Here is a 14,610-nt window from a genome sequence, read left to right on the forward strand (position 1 = left end):
TTGGCACTTTAGTAGTCCGGGGAACGGAGCCAGGGTCCAGCCCCGGGCGCCCGCGGCGTGCAAAGGCCCTTGAGCGCAGACCGCTTTTTTACCTCCCAGAAGCTTCAAACGTGGGGTACACACAAACTGGGCCTATTAACAGACTGGTGACATCAGGAAGACTCCAAACTCCGCCAAGCAATTTCCAGCCTATTGGAATAAATGTTCAACTGAAATATAACTCAAGTGTTTAAGCCATGGAGTAGCTTTTTCTCTTAAAAGTTACCATTCGTATCGATTAACATTTTAATTTGTACTAAAAGTAGGGACCCGCGCTCACTGCCCTCGAAAAGCCACCGACGGGGAAAGGCTCCCGGCTGAAATGGAAATGGAAATGAACGTGCTTAATATTTGCTACCTCACAGCGGGGCCGGAATGGTAACTAGTTTCTTGAAAACCTGTTGGATTCTGTAATAAGTTGTAAATCCTGAGTTTTACCTGCGTGTAGGATTTTTAGGGAAAACAAGTCTCCCAAATGTATGCTGTAATGTAATAAAGACAGCATCAATAGGCAATAAATAGCAAGGTTCAAATTATGGCAAATAGAAATGGTCATAACGGAGGGCTATGTTATAATTAGTATCTGGAGCCTTGACCCCAGTCTCCCCATATGATAAGCATAATTGCATGCATTTGTGAGAGGTTAGGCCTTTCTCAACTACTTGTGGGTTCATTCTTGTTGAACGTAGAACAATAAAAAAAAACGAATTGGTCTTCATTATTATTCAGACTAAAAGACCACCACTTTTACCCCAGAGTAATTGTAATTGACCCAAGTACAATGAATTACAGAAAAAGAAACTAAGTCTGAGTGAAGTAGAGGCCCTTGTGGAAAACATGGAAGCAGTCAGATCTGGTTTCATATCTCAGCTCCTGAACACACTAAATACAATAAGGATAAAACTTGGTAGAGGTTACTTCATTTCTTTAAGTTTGGGGTTATTTATCTGTCCAATTTTTTTTTTTTTTTTGATTAGTGTTAAATTTAATGAAAGCTCTGTTTGCTTTACCTAAGGAAATGAGGACTTTGTTAATTTAAAAATGATTTTTAATCCTTACCTGGTTGTTATTCTACAAACTTAAACACTTTAGTTCATTTCTTTCTTCCTTCTCCCTTCCTCCCTCCATCCCTTCCTCTCTTTTCTTTTTTCTTTTCTTTTCTTTCCTTATCCAGGTGTTTCCTAAACTGTTCTTTGAACATTCGTCCTTTGCAAAACGTTAATAGATGCTTTGTGGAAAAAACGCTTAGAATCAGCACAAACCTATTGCTGTGAGGTTATTTAAATTTCTAGCATTCTTGCGAAAAATGTTAGCCTGAATCTGTGAGGAGCACTCAGATAAATTCAGTGTGATTTATTTGGACTTTTCAGTAAGGTCAAAGGACAGAAGAAATTTTTAAAAAAGGACTGATCTGCATTTAGGGCAACTGAACTGTATAGGATTATAATTTTTTTTTTTTAAGTTTTAGAGGAATTTTGTGGACAATTGAGAAAATTTGAACATGGAAGCAAAGTAGATCTATTGTTGACTTAAATTTCTCAGGTATGATAAATTGTGTTATTACAATAATGCTTTTATTCTTAGGAGACACGTGCTCAAGTATTTAGGAAGGACATCATGAAATCTGTCTGGGAACTTCTTTCACATAATCCAGGCCAAAAAAAAAAAAAAAAAAAAAAAGTGTATATGTAAAGAGAAAACCTGGCACTGTGTTAATTGTGGTTCTAGCTGAGTAGTATACAAGTGCTCTTTAAACTTTTCTATAGGTTTGAAATTTTTTTAAATTAATAATTGTGCGGATGGGGCGCCTGAATAGCTGTCAGTTGAGCATCCAACTTCGACTTTGGTTCAGGTCATGATCTCACAGTTTGGTTCATGAGTTCAAGCTCTGTGCAGGGCTAACTGCTGTCAATGACCCCACTTAGGATCCTCTCTTTCTCTCTGCCCTCCCCCGCTTGTACATGCTCTCTCTCTCTCAAAAAAAAAAAATATTAAAAAATATTAAAATTAAAAATTAGGGAAGAAATTGTAGCTAGCAATTACTAGCTTTTACTTTTTTTACGAACTTTTTTTTTTTAAAATATGCTGGTAATGCTTATTTATAGGAAAATACAGAACTCATTTATATACTAATTTTCTTACAATCTGACCTTAAGAAATGGTATGCCATGTCTTAAGAACTATAGGAAATCACTTGGGAAATGACCTCATTCTCAAGGGTGTGATATTGAATCCATTGAGGCATATTTACCAAAGTAATGTTCATGTATATCATCCAAAGATCCCTGCTCTATGTTGTGTATATTGCATTAGAATTTTAACAATATTGGTGAATTCTTGTAATCTATTGATAGTTTTTAAAATGTTTGCTTATTCCTACAAATATTTCTTTACTGCTATGTGCCCATGTACTCTACTAAGTTCTAGAGAGAAAGCTGCCATCAATAATGTATAGATAAAGCTCCTGCCACATAAAGCGTACATTTGGGGAGCGAGAAAGAACATTGAGTTTGAGGTTAGTGTTGAGGAGAAGAGCTGCCATGACTTCCAGTGCTTTGACAAAACCTCAGGTGCAAGGCCTTGTGTCCAAGTGTCTGCAGTTTCATATTGTTGAAGCATTTGTTGTATCCCTGGGGGTTGCAGCTTTCTGTAAGTTTGCTGTGGCCAAACCAAGAAAGAAGGCATATGCAGATTTCTACAGAAATTAGGATTACATGAAAGATTTTGAGGAGATGAGGAGGGCTGGTATCTTTCTGAGTGCAAAGTGATTTGGGAATGTAAAGAATTTCTTTGGGTTGAGTTCTGTGGAAGTTTGTCACTGACGTGTGTTCCTGAATATTGGGTTATGGAATAGTTTCTCTTGATAAACAACTAACAAATACTGTGGACAGAAAAACAAAAACAAACAGTAAACAAGCAAATATGTATCAAATGATAAGGGCTATGTAGAATAATAAACTAGGGTCAGAGATTTGGGGATACCAGGTAAGGGTGGGGCACATACTGCTTATATAGGGTCAACAATGAAGACCTCACTGAGAAGATGACATTGGAGCAGAGACCTGAAGGAAGTGAAGGAGTGGGTTACACGGAGCTAAGGAAAGTGGGGTTTGAGAAAGGGCAGCGGGCTTAGCATGTTTCAAGAATAGTAAGGAGAACAGAGTGAATGAATGATAAAAAACAGGAGGAGTTGTGGGAGATGAGGTCAGAGAGGTAGCCAAGGCCAGATTATGTAATATGCTTTCAGAGGTGTTTTAGCTTCCTTTTTAGAGAGAGTTACCCAGGAAGCAGAACATAGTAACCCCTAGCTGTTCATATTCCTTTTCTCTTGCTGTGATAAGAAATTACCATGAATTTAGTGGTTTAAAAAAAGGCAGATTTATTTTCTTACAGTTCTGTAAATCTGAAGTCCAACACAAGTCTCACTGGGGTAAAATCAAGATATCAGCTTAACTGCATTCCTTTCTGGAGAGAATCCTCTCTAAGGAAAGATCTGTTGCATTGCCTTTTCCTGATTCTAGAGGCCGCTTACATTCCTTGGCTTGTGGTCCCTTTCTGTCTTCAAAGTCATTAACATTGGTCAAAAAGTCTCTACTTTTAAGGATCTTGTGATTAAATCAGACCCATCCAGGTAATCCAGGATAATCTTTCCATCTCAGGGTTCTTAACCTTAATCACATCTGCAAAAATCCTTTTATCCTTGTAATATTCACAGACTCTGGTAATCAGGGTGTGAACATCTATGGGAGAGGCATTCTTCCTCCCACAGGCCATCCTCTGATCCCCAAAGATTCAGGTCTGTTCACATGCAAAATCTATTCACCCCCTCCCTAAGTCTCCCCAAATTCTCAACACATTGCAGCATTTCATCTGAATTTCAAAAATCCCAAACCACATCTAAATTATGTATAGGTGAGGCTCTAAGTATAATCCCATCCCTGGCAAAATCCCTTTCCATCTATAGACCTGTGAAACTAGAAAACCAGATGTCTGCTCTCAAAATGCAATGGAAGAGGAGGCTCAGGAGAGCAGTTGAAGCCATTCCCAATCAAAAAGGGAGAAAATGAAGAAAAAAAGGAGTCACCAGTCCCAAATAATTTCAAAGACCAATCAGGCAGTCCCCATTAAGTTTCAAGCCAAGCACTGATCGGTGGTTCTTGTTTGGTTCCGCTCTCCGGGCTCACAGCTCCACTCTCTGGGCGCTGGGAATCAGAGTATGGACATCTTTGATAGGCTATATTTCTGCCAATCACAAGCATCGTTATCATTAGATTTAGTATTGTTTTTTTACTAATCTTCATTTAGTAGTGGTTCTTCAGCTCTGAAGTTTCTCCATTAGCACCAGTCAAGAGGTTAATTGCTGTTACATAAATATACAATCAGTACTTGAGGAACTCACCATTTTAAGGAACTTTATTGTACATCATTTCATGGTAAATGCAAATGTACCATCTAATTTCTCTTAGATGGAAAAGAGTGCACTCCCATTTTTATATACAGATCATATTTTCTTTATACACAGTTAATGTATTCAAAATTACTAATTTCTAAAATAGACTAAAATAAAAATAAAATTATTGATTTCTTTCAGGCCCCAAAGTTCTTATATTATGCTTCATTTTATGAGATAGGCAAAGTTTTACAGCTTCTAAGGTCATCATTCTTGCCCTTTAAGGACACTGGAAACTCCTGCCTCCCAGCAGGTGGCAGCAAATCAATATTCGATAAGGTGTGGTAAAATTATTATATTCTTCTTGTCCTAATAGATGTTCTGGGTGGTGCAGACTGCGGCTTCTCCTAGCTGCAAGAGCAAGAAGGCTATTGTCACCAGATGGTAGGAATTTATATCAATTTATCAACTACTTGGGAGAGTGTATTTAATTTATGTGACTAAATTTTATTATATCGTTATATTAATTGTTCTTCATTGCTTGTCTCTCACAGAACCAAAAGTCCATTTGTAAGCAATTTTGTTCGAATAACAATAATGCTCATATGTTCTCTCCATAGATAAATAACTCTCCATAGCCATTATTTGGCTAATATCCATCAACACAACACAGCATTTCAAAAGGTATGGGATACAGACAAAGTATTCTTAGAGGAAAAATGTATACCTTTTTTATTACTTTATGAAAAAAGAGTAGTTAATCAATGCTCTAAGTCAAGGTCAGTGAAATGGTCCACAGGCCAAATTTGGGGCAAAGCCTGCTTTTGTACACCCTACACAGCTCTTAACAAAACTAATTTAAAAATGGAGACAAATTACCAGTATCTAAAATGGAAGATCCGGGCGCCTGGGTGGCGCAGTCGGTTAAGCGTCCGACTTCGGCCAGGTCACGATCTCGCGGTCCGTGAGTTCGAGCCCCGCGTTGGGCTCTGGGCTGATGGCTCGGAGCCTGGAGCCTGCTTCCGATTCTGTGTCTCCCTCTCTCTCTGCCCCTCCCCCGTTCATGCTCTGTCTCTCTCTGTCCCAAAATAAAAAAAAAAAAAAAAAAAAAAAAAAAAAAAAAAGTTGAATAAAATGGAAGATCACTAAAGATCCTACAGACATTAAAACCCTGGTTCTCAACTGGAGATGTTTTGTCCCCTAGAGACATTTTTGGTTCTTACAATGGGGGAGGCTGCTACCAGCATATAATATATAGAAGCCAGGGCTGCCGCTATGCACAGAAGAATTCCCCACGGCAATTTTCTGGCCCCAAATAGCAATAGTAATGAGGCTGGAAAATTCTAATTAAAACCATCAAAGGAGAATATTACAAATTTAGCTTAATAGAATTCGATAACTTAGAAGAAATTGATAAATTCTTGGAAAAACAAAACTTAACCAAAACTGACTAAAGAAGAAGTAGAAAAATCTTAGTAGTTGTACATCTATTACAGAACTTGAATTCATAATTAAAGAACACTTTGCAAAGAAAACTCCAGGCCCAGATGATTTCACTGGTGAATTCTATCAATATTTAAAGAATATAAACTGTCAATCTTATATAAAGTCTTTGAGAAGACAGAGGAGGAGAGAATAATACCCCACTGATTTTATAATGACAGCATGACCATGATAGAAATGTCTGACAAAGACATTAGAAGAAAAAGATCACAGACCAATATCCCTCATAAATAAAACTGCAAAAATCCTATATAAAATACTAACACATTGAACACAGCAAAAGGGATAAAATACAGTGGCCAATTGGGGTTTTTCCTAGACTGCGAGATTTGCTCAACATTTAATGAATCAAACAAAGTAGCTTGCCATATTAATAAAAAGGAAAAAAATCATATGATCATTTCAATAAACACAAGAAGCATTTGACACAATTTATTGCCAATTTATGCTGAAAACATTCACAAAACTAGAAAGAGAACTGACTTAATTTTATAAAGAGCATCTAAGAAAGACCTGTAGCTACTATCATGCTTAATGGTGAAATATTCAATCCTAGGATTGGGTAAAAGGTGAGAATGTCTGCTCTCACTACTTCTATTCAACTTTATGTCCTCTTAGATACTGCAATAGGCAAAAATAAATTAAAATTATAAAACATGGAAAGATTAGAAAGGAAGAATAAAACTGTCTATTCACAGAGGTCTGCATAGAAAATTATTCTTTTAATGTTTATGTTAGAGAGAGAGAGAGACAGAGCATGAGCATGAGCAGGGGAGGGTCAGAGAGAGAGGAAAACACAGAATCTGAAACAGGCTTCAGGCTCTGAGCTGTCAGCACAGAGCCCAATGTGGGGCTCGAACTTACAAACCAGGAGATCATGACCTGAGCTGAAGTCAGATGCTTAACTGACTGAGCCACCCAGGTGCCCCAAAAGTTATTTTTAAAAACTATTAATTACTTGTCTTTAGATTAATTACTGTCCATGTAGAAAATCTCGGAGATCTACTGGAACGAATAATTAAAGTTAGCGAGCGCAGGATAACAGATCAGTATATAAGAATCGGTATTTCTACATATTAGCAAGCACCAATTAGGAAATGAATTTTTAAATATAACATTTAAGGGCGCCTGAGTGGCTCAGTAGGTTAAGCGTCCGACTCTTGATTTCGGCTCAGGTCATGACCTCATGGTTTGTGAGTCTGAGCCCCGTATCGGGCTCTGTGTGGGCAGTGCTTGAGATTCTCTCTCCTTCTCTCTCATTCTCTCCCTGCTCTCTCGCTCTCTCAAAATTAATAAATAAACTTCAAAAAATTATTTTAAAAATTTAAAAATAAATATAACATTTAAAATAGCATTATAAATATCTAGAAATAAATTTAATGAAAGATACATGAAAACTGTACTACTGTGAAACATTGCCTAAATGGATATGTATGTGTATATATAGACAGACAGACAGATAGATACATAGAGAGATAGATCTCCTATATATATCTCCTATTTGTGCACCCAGAGCATACACCAAGAAAGATCATATTCTTGGCCTTAGAACAGCCTCAATTAATTTGTAAGGATTGAAATTGTGCAAAGTATGTTCTCTGACCACAGTAAAATTAAAATAGAAGTCAATACTAAATTTCTGGAAAATCCCCAAATCTCAGTAATCAAAGGCATAGACTTTCTAAACTGCTAGCCATAGAAGTTCATGTTGACACTAAAGACGTTTTTCTTCTCTCCACAGCCAACTGAATCATGTAGGAATTGATTATGGATGTATTAGTGCCACATTCTAACCAACTGTGCTAACCTGGCAGTGCCCTGAGATTGGGGTATGCTGTGAGCAACTACAGACGGCTGTTATATACTTGAGTATTGCACTGAAACAAGAGTTACAGCATATTTAAAATTCATGAAATCATTCCCATTTCTTGCTTTCTTTCCCTCACAGTCTGAAAATACTGATGAAAAATCTGGGAACAAGACTGTGGGTGTAGTTGACAAAACAGAAAATCTGTTCCTGGACAGCTTTTGATGAATTTAATAAGTAGAAAGATAATGAACATAGACTGCATTTGCATAATGGCATAACGAAAATTCTTTGAACCATGCTAACTATCTGGGGAAACTACACTTTGGAAACTGAATGTAAGATTCTGGTCCTGGCAAGATTACCCATTCTATCTAATGGTGTGCATGGTTTTAAAAGGGTAGGGGTGAGGGCATGGCAAATATCCCACATGCTTTATTCTCATTGATCTTAAATAACTTTTCATCCAGTTTTGCTAATGAAATAATTAAAATTCATTTTCAAATAGAAAAATTTCCAGCATCCAGATTTCATCCTAAGTGTATCTCTTTTAAGGACTTATAAGAGCATACATTTTGGGGACACCTGGGTAGCTCAATTAGTTAGGCATCTGACTCTTGATTTCAGCTCAGATCATGATCTTGCGGTTTGTGGGATCAAGCCCTACATCAGGCTCCAGGGAACCCACTTGGGATTCTCTCTCTCTCTCTCTGTCCCTACCCAGCTCATGCTCTTTCTCAAAATAAATAGACATTTAAAAAAAAATAACCTTTAAAAGGATATAGGACTATAAATTATGTTTCATATTAAAAGGTTTTTTCTTCTACCCTTGAAAAGAATTTTAAGTTATCTCCCCCCACCAATAATTACTTATTTTGACGGTCAGTTATGGTTAATTCAACCAGATAACTTTCAAATTTCACTTTGTAAGAAGAATTTAGAAGACCTTACCAGAAGTTTCCTTCCTTTTTTCTGAAAAGACATTTTTTGTTTAAATGTTCTTTCAATATCTACCTTTTGCAGTTTTTAACTTCATGCTACTTCCGATCATTCTGAAAATAATTCTACCATTTTAGCATAATTCTCTAAAATCTCAGAGGAAGTCTTCTTCTTTGGTGCTCTTTCTATTCTATATTGAACATAAAGAAAAAATTGAATGTGATGGTTTGTTAACAGCTAATCACAACTGATATTATTGAGCTATTTGATGGCCATTGTGCTATTGTCATATTAGTAATTGTTCCTCATGACATTCCTGTGAGATAGATGCTACTCGTAGCCCGATATTTATGAGGAAATGGAGACTCAAGGAGATTAACCATTGCCATATCATAATAAATGGGAAAGCCAGGGTTTGAGTTCTTCGACTGCAGTGTCCTCATAATTAATCATTGGTGTTTATTAGCTCTCATTTTGCTGTGCATTAACTAAAGTAATAGGATTGTTTCAGATCCCCCACCTTATTATGGGCTCTCCAGTTCCAGTGTTATCTCTATATAATGTGGCAGGTTTTCCACTGTGATACACAGTTTCGCCACATGATGGTGCCAATGAAGTAAGAAGCCCTTGTGCTGCTAGTATTTGACATTAGGCTCAGACCTAAATATAAAAGTCAACAGAAGATAATTAAAGGTGTTAAAAAATAAGATTGTTTTTGAAAAAAGCAACCACAAGAATTACAGTGTAGAATGTCTTTTTAAAACATAAGGAATGAAAAGGTCGTAACTATAAAAAGGGTAAGAGTAACTGACTCATAAAAGTTAAAAATAAGATAAAAGATGAGCCTTTGTATTCATAAAGAAGTATGTGGGACAGATGTCAGAGACTTCCCACAGGAAGGAAAACACCAAAGGAAATGAATTAAATGAGAGCAGGTGACTAAAAAAAAAAAAAAAAAAAAAAAAAAAAAAAAAAAAAAAAAAAGAAAGAAAAGAAAAAAAGAGACCAGCTGTATAGTGATGTAGCTCCAGGGTCAAATGGATAAGTGTTCCAGTAAGATTCCACAGCAAGCACAAATACGTTAGCAAAAGCCTGTGAGTAAAGATTTTAGAGGCCTTTTAATACACATCAGTATTTCTTTTTCTAATCAAGTTAAGTGTTACTATTTTTTCCTCTGCAATATCAAAGATATAACTTACTGTGGAAGGAAGAAGCACTGTTTTTAGAAATTTATTGAAATCAATCTGTATACATTCTGTTAATTACAGCTATTCCAGTGACTCAAAATGTCACTGGACAATCAGCATCACCTAAAGTTGTTACAAAAGCAAGTTCTTTGGCCCCACCCCAGACTTACTGAATCAGAAACTCTGGGCATGGGGCTCTTCAGGTGCTTCGAATGCATCTGAAAGATAGAGGTCCAACAGTATTAGTTAAGAAAAACAAAGAAAAAAAGAAAAGAAATCCATCTAAACATTGTTAATACAAAGATATTGAAAATTATAACATTAAAGGAATATTAAGTAAATAATGGAATGTTATCAAGGCATTTAAACAATTCTGATGGATAGATTTTAATAATGAAAAATATACATGATATAATGGAAAAGTCAATACAAAATTTATCTGAATCATGTAAAAACAGTTCTGGAAAAAATAGAAGGAAACAAGCAGGACTAACAGTGGTTGCCTTGGAGTGATGGAATTATATGCACCTTCTTTTTCTGCTTTATATTGCAGATGCTGTTTTTAAAATTTCTGTGAGGAGCCATTTTGCAAAAAAAAAAAAAAATCTTATAATGATTAAAAAAATAAAAAGAGAAAGAGAGACTTTCTAAAGTCAAAATACTACATACAAATTATATTCTTGCCCATTTGTCCCTATATATATGGTTAATTAGGGGAAAAAATGACACAGTAACAGTCCAAAGCATTAAGAAGAAGCACAGTTGTGATGTTGCTTACTGGAGAGACAAAAAGACACAGAAAGACCACAAAAAGACACAGAAAGACCACAGAGTTGATGTATTCAGTGTTGAAAGTGGTACAGGAAATTACATTAGAGAGTGTGAGAAAGTAATCGGTTTACATACAATAACCACACGCTTTACTCTTTCAAGTACATTAGTCAAAATATTAAGCATTCTAAAGTAATGTAAAGGAAAATGCCTTCAAATTTAAAAGAGAGTAGGTTTAAACATGTTACCCCTAAGAAAGATTCCTATTTTATATCTATGTCATTTGAATGAATGGCCGAATAACTCAAGTAGGAAGAAAATGTCTCTGGTATCACTATAATTTTAAAGATTGATATCTATGTTTATGTATATCTTGAATGTTAGACCCTACATATTCTTTTTTTTTTTTTTTTTTGACTAGCATCTGCAAAATATATAAAATTGAGGGTTGCCTGGGTGGCTCGGTCAGTTGAGGGTCCGACTTTAGCTCAGGTCATGATCTTACAGTTCGTGAGTTTGAGCCCCACATAAGGCTCTGTGCTGACAGCTCAAAGCCTGGAGCCTGCTTCAGATTCTGTGTCTCCCTCTTTCTCTGCCTCTTCCCTTTTTGCGCTCTGTCTCTGTCTCTCTCTCAAAAATTAATAAACATTAAATAAATTTAAAAATATATATATGATTGATAAATATATTAGGCCATTAAATCTTATTAATTTTTTAAATCTCGGTAAATTTTTTGAAAATCTGAAATTAAACAGACCACATTCTCTAAAAATAATAAAATACAATCAAAATCAATAATAAATGATCAAATAAAAGGGAAAAAGGAAACAAAAACTATAGGCCTTCAGAAAAAGAGCATGTGAAATAATAGAATGGGATACATCCAAAATTGAACTCAAAAACAAATTTATAATTTAAATCTTTTCATTATTTGAAAAAGAAAACCTAAAAATAAATGAAATATTCAACTCAATAAGTTGGAATTTTTTTTTAATGATAAGAAAGCAAATAAAGATAAAAACAGAAATCAAAGAACTATGAAATAAAAACTAATAGAGGTATACATGGACCAAGAGTTGTGTCATTGGAAGAAAAGTACTACAAAAATGTCCTGGCAATTTCGAATTAAAACACACACACACACACACACACACACATGCACACACATTAAATATGAGGAAGGGGACAGAAACACAGGTTGAAAATAATTTTTTAAATTGTAAAATAAAACCTACCTTTTCCATCATGACAGATTACATTATTCAGGCCAACCCTCTCAGCTGGAGGGAAGAACAACTTAAAATAGCACAAAAAGCAAGTTTTTAAAAGCAACAAGGATCTGATGAGACAGTAAGGAATTTCCAGGCCAAAATCTAAATAGAGAAGGAATCCTAGAGATGTTAGCAGAGCACTTCAGTTGCTTTTGCACTAGAGCGTTTGCGAAACTAGGCAAACTTTCACTTTAAGTGGACTTGCGGAGGGTGGACAACAGAAATCAAAGCCCAGGGTTTACCCAAGGTGAAGATCTAAAAGGAAACTCTTCCAGAATAAAGCTAAGATACTCAAACCATATTCCCTCAGTCTAAGGATGAGCCAAAGGTTAACCTACCCCCATTTCTGCAGGAAGGCTTCCTTAGCTCTGAGCAGAGCAGGGAAGGGAAATAAAAACCATCCCTGAGAAAGTTTTAAATAGATGGATGCTTCAGGAGCTTGCATACCATATTCACGTCACTGAGATGGTTCCGAACCCCTTAAGCCATGAATTTAAGCTGTTTCTGAACTGATAGTGTACCTATGTATCAGACAGAGGCAAAGATATCTTTACTTTAGGCCAGTGGGAATCCTCAAAAATAATTTTCCAAAGGAGAACAAAAAGCAGCTTACAGTCAAAAGTAACAGAGTACCCTGGGGAAATCCTCAAGAATGAAAATCAGCAGAAACCACAAACTACAGAAACAAAAAAGTACGTTGAATTTGACTTTTTCAGGGACAGATCATATAATTACTATGCTCACTACGTTTTAAAAAATGAAAAACAAGTTTAAAATATCTTCAAAGGATAGGAAACTATAAAATATAGGCTAGCATATTTGCAAGAAAACTAAACAGAACTTCTAGAGATAAAAAAATAATTAAGATAAAAACTCAATTGGAGATTTAGCAACATATTAAGAAATATTTGAATAAAGAATTAGTGCGCTTGAAGATAGGGAAGAGGAGATTATCTGAATGCAGAGATACAAAGAGGTGCTAGTTATGAACAGGAGTTTATGTAACATGGGGCTTAGAGTAAAAAAGTCTACCACATGTCTAAAAACGGTTCCATTTAAAGAGGAGAGAAAAAGAGATGTGGCACAGAAAGTGGATGACAATTTTCCAGAAGTACCCAAAACATTCAAAATAAACCTCCACCTGGAACCATAGTGTAATAGCAGAAAGCAAAATCTTAAGATTATTTTAAAAGAAGCCAGAAGAAAAAAAAAAAGACATACTCAAAAGATACTCAGTTAGATTGACAGAAAATAATGAAAGTCAGTAGATAGTGAAATATCTTTAATATGCTGAAAGGAAATTACTGCTAATCTAAAATTCTATATCCAGTAAAACCGTCTTTCCAAAATTGAGGGTAAAATAGAGACATTTTAAAACAAAAATAAAATGGAGAGAGTGTATTACCACTGCAAAATCCCAAAAAAGAAATTATGAAAGATAAAATTTGGATTGAAGGGAAAAGTGATTTGAAAGGAAGAGTCTGATAGGCAAAAGGAAACAAAGGGCAGAGGAAGGGCTAAATGGTATGAGTGAATGTGAACAAATGTTGCATGTTTCAAACAAAATGATAATGTCTAGTGGCATGAAAAACAACTTAGATTTAAAATCTATGAAAATAATTAAATGTTATTTGGGGACAAGAAGTAAATGGACTTAAAAGTGTGGTAGGTCCTTGTAGATAAATATATCAACTTTAGGCTTCAATAAGTATTCGTATTGTAATTTCTATGTCAAAAACTAAAAGAAATGGGGGAAACTGGAGTGATCAAAATAACTAAATCGACCCAAAAGAAGACAGAAACATAGAGAAAAAAAAATAGAAGAAACAAATGCAAAGCACAAAATAAAATAAAATGGTAGGTTAAAATGATTTACACAGAGAAGCCCTTATCTATTAGCAATTACATTTAATATAAATGGATTAAATACTTCAACTTAAAAAATTGTGAGACTGGGTTTTTAAAAATCAAACTATATGCTGACCAGAGACACATCTAAAACATAAGGGTACAGAAATGTTGGAAGTCAGAAAACTGGCAAAATTCAAATAAGGTGTGTGGTTAGTTTTATTGCATAAATTTTATTGCATAAATAATACCCTCTTTTTGATAATTGTACTATGATTATGTAAAATGTTATAATTAGGGGACTCTTAGTGAATGGCATATGGGAACTCTGTACCATTTTTGCAACATTTCTAACAGTTCCAAATTATGTCAAAATAAAGATGTACATATGCAAATGATGCAGTAATGCCACTCCCAGGTATATACCACAGAGGAATGTTGACCCTCATGTGCCTGGAGAAATGTGTGAGAATGTTCATAGAGGCATTATTCCCTAAAACAGAGAGACACAAATGTCCATTAGCAGAAGAATAAATAAATTGTGGTATTTTCAATTTTTTTTTAACGTTTATTTATTATTGAGAGACAGAGAGAGACATAGCATGAGCATGGGAGGGGCAGAGAGAGGGGGAGACACAGAATCTGAAGCAGGCTCCAGGCTCTGAGCTGTCAGCACAGAGCCCGACCCTGGGTCTCGAACTCACAAACTGCAAGATAATGACCTGAGCCAAAGTCGGATGCTTGACTGACGGCTGAGCCACCCAGGCTCCCCAAACTGTGATATTTTCAAGTAATGGAATATATAGAACAATGAAAATAAATAAACTACTGCTACATGGATCAACACTAATGAGT

The 14,610-nt window shown here is 35.5% G+C and overlaps 1 long non-coding RNA gene and 1 pseudogene across 1 annotated transcript; one reads left to right on the forward strand and one right to left on the reverse strand.

The window, feature by feature from the left end:
- The first annotated feature begins 2,579 nt into the window (after nucleotides 1-2,579).
- Nucleotides 2,580-2,900, forward strand: LOC147581725 (cytochrome c oxidase subunit 6C pseudogene; annotated as a pseudogene).
- Nucleotides 2,901-4,434: 1,534 nt separating this feature from the next.
- Nucleotides 4,435-12,050, reverse strand: LOC147581726 (uncharacterized). Its single transcript, XR_015249737.1, has 3 exons — nucleotides 11,872-12,050; nucleotides 10,036-10,083; nucleotides 4,435-4,840 (listed from the first exon to the last, which is right to left on the reverse strand). It is a non-coding gene; the product is annotated as an uncharacterized LOC147581726 (long non-coding RNA).
- Nucleotides 12,051-14,610: the final 2,560 nt, after the last annotated feature.

The sequence above is a fragment of the Puma concolor genome, chromosome B1, assembly GCF_028749965.1.
Source record: "Puma concolor isolate L17-30 chromosome B1, mPumCon1.1.hap2, whole genome shotgun sequence".
NCBI lineage: Eukaryota > Metazoa > Chordata > Mammalia > Carnivora > Felidae > Puma > Puma concolor.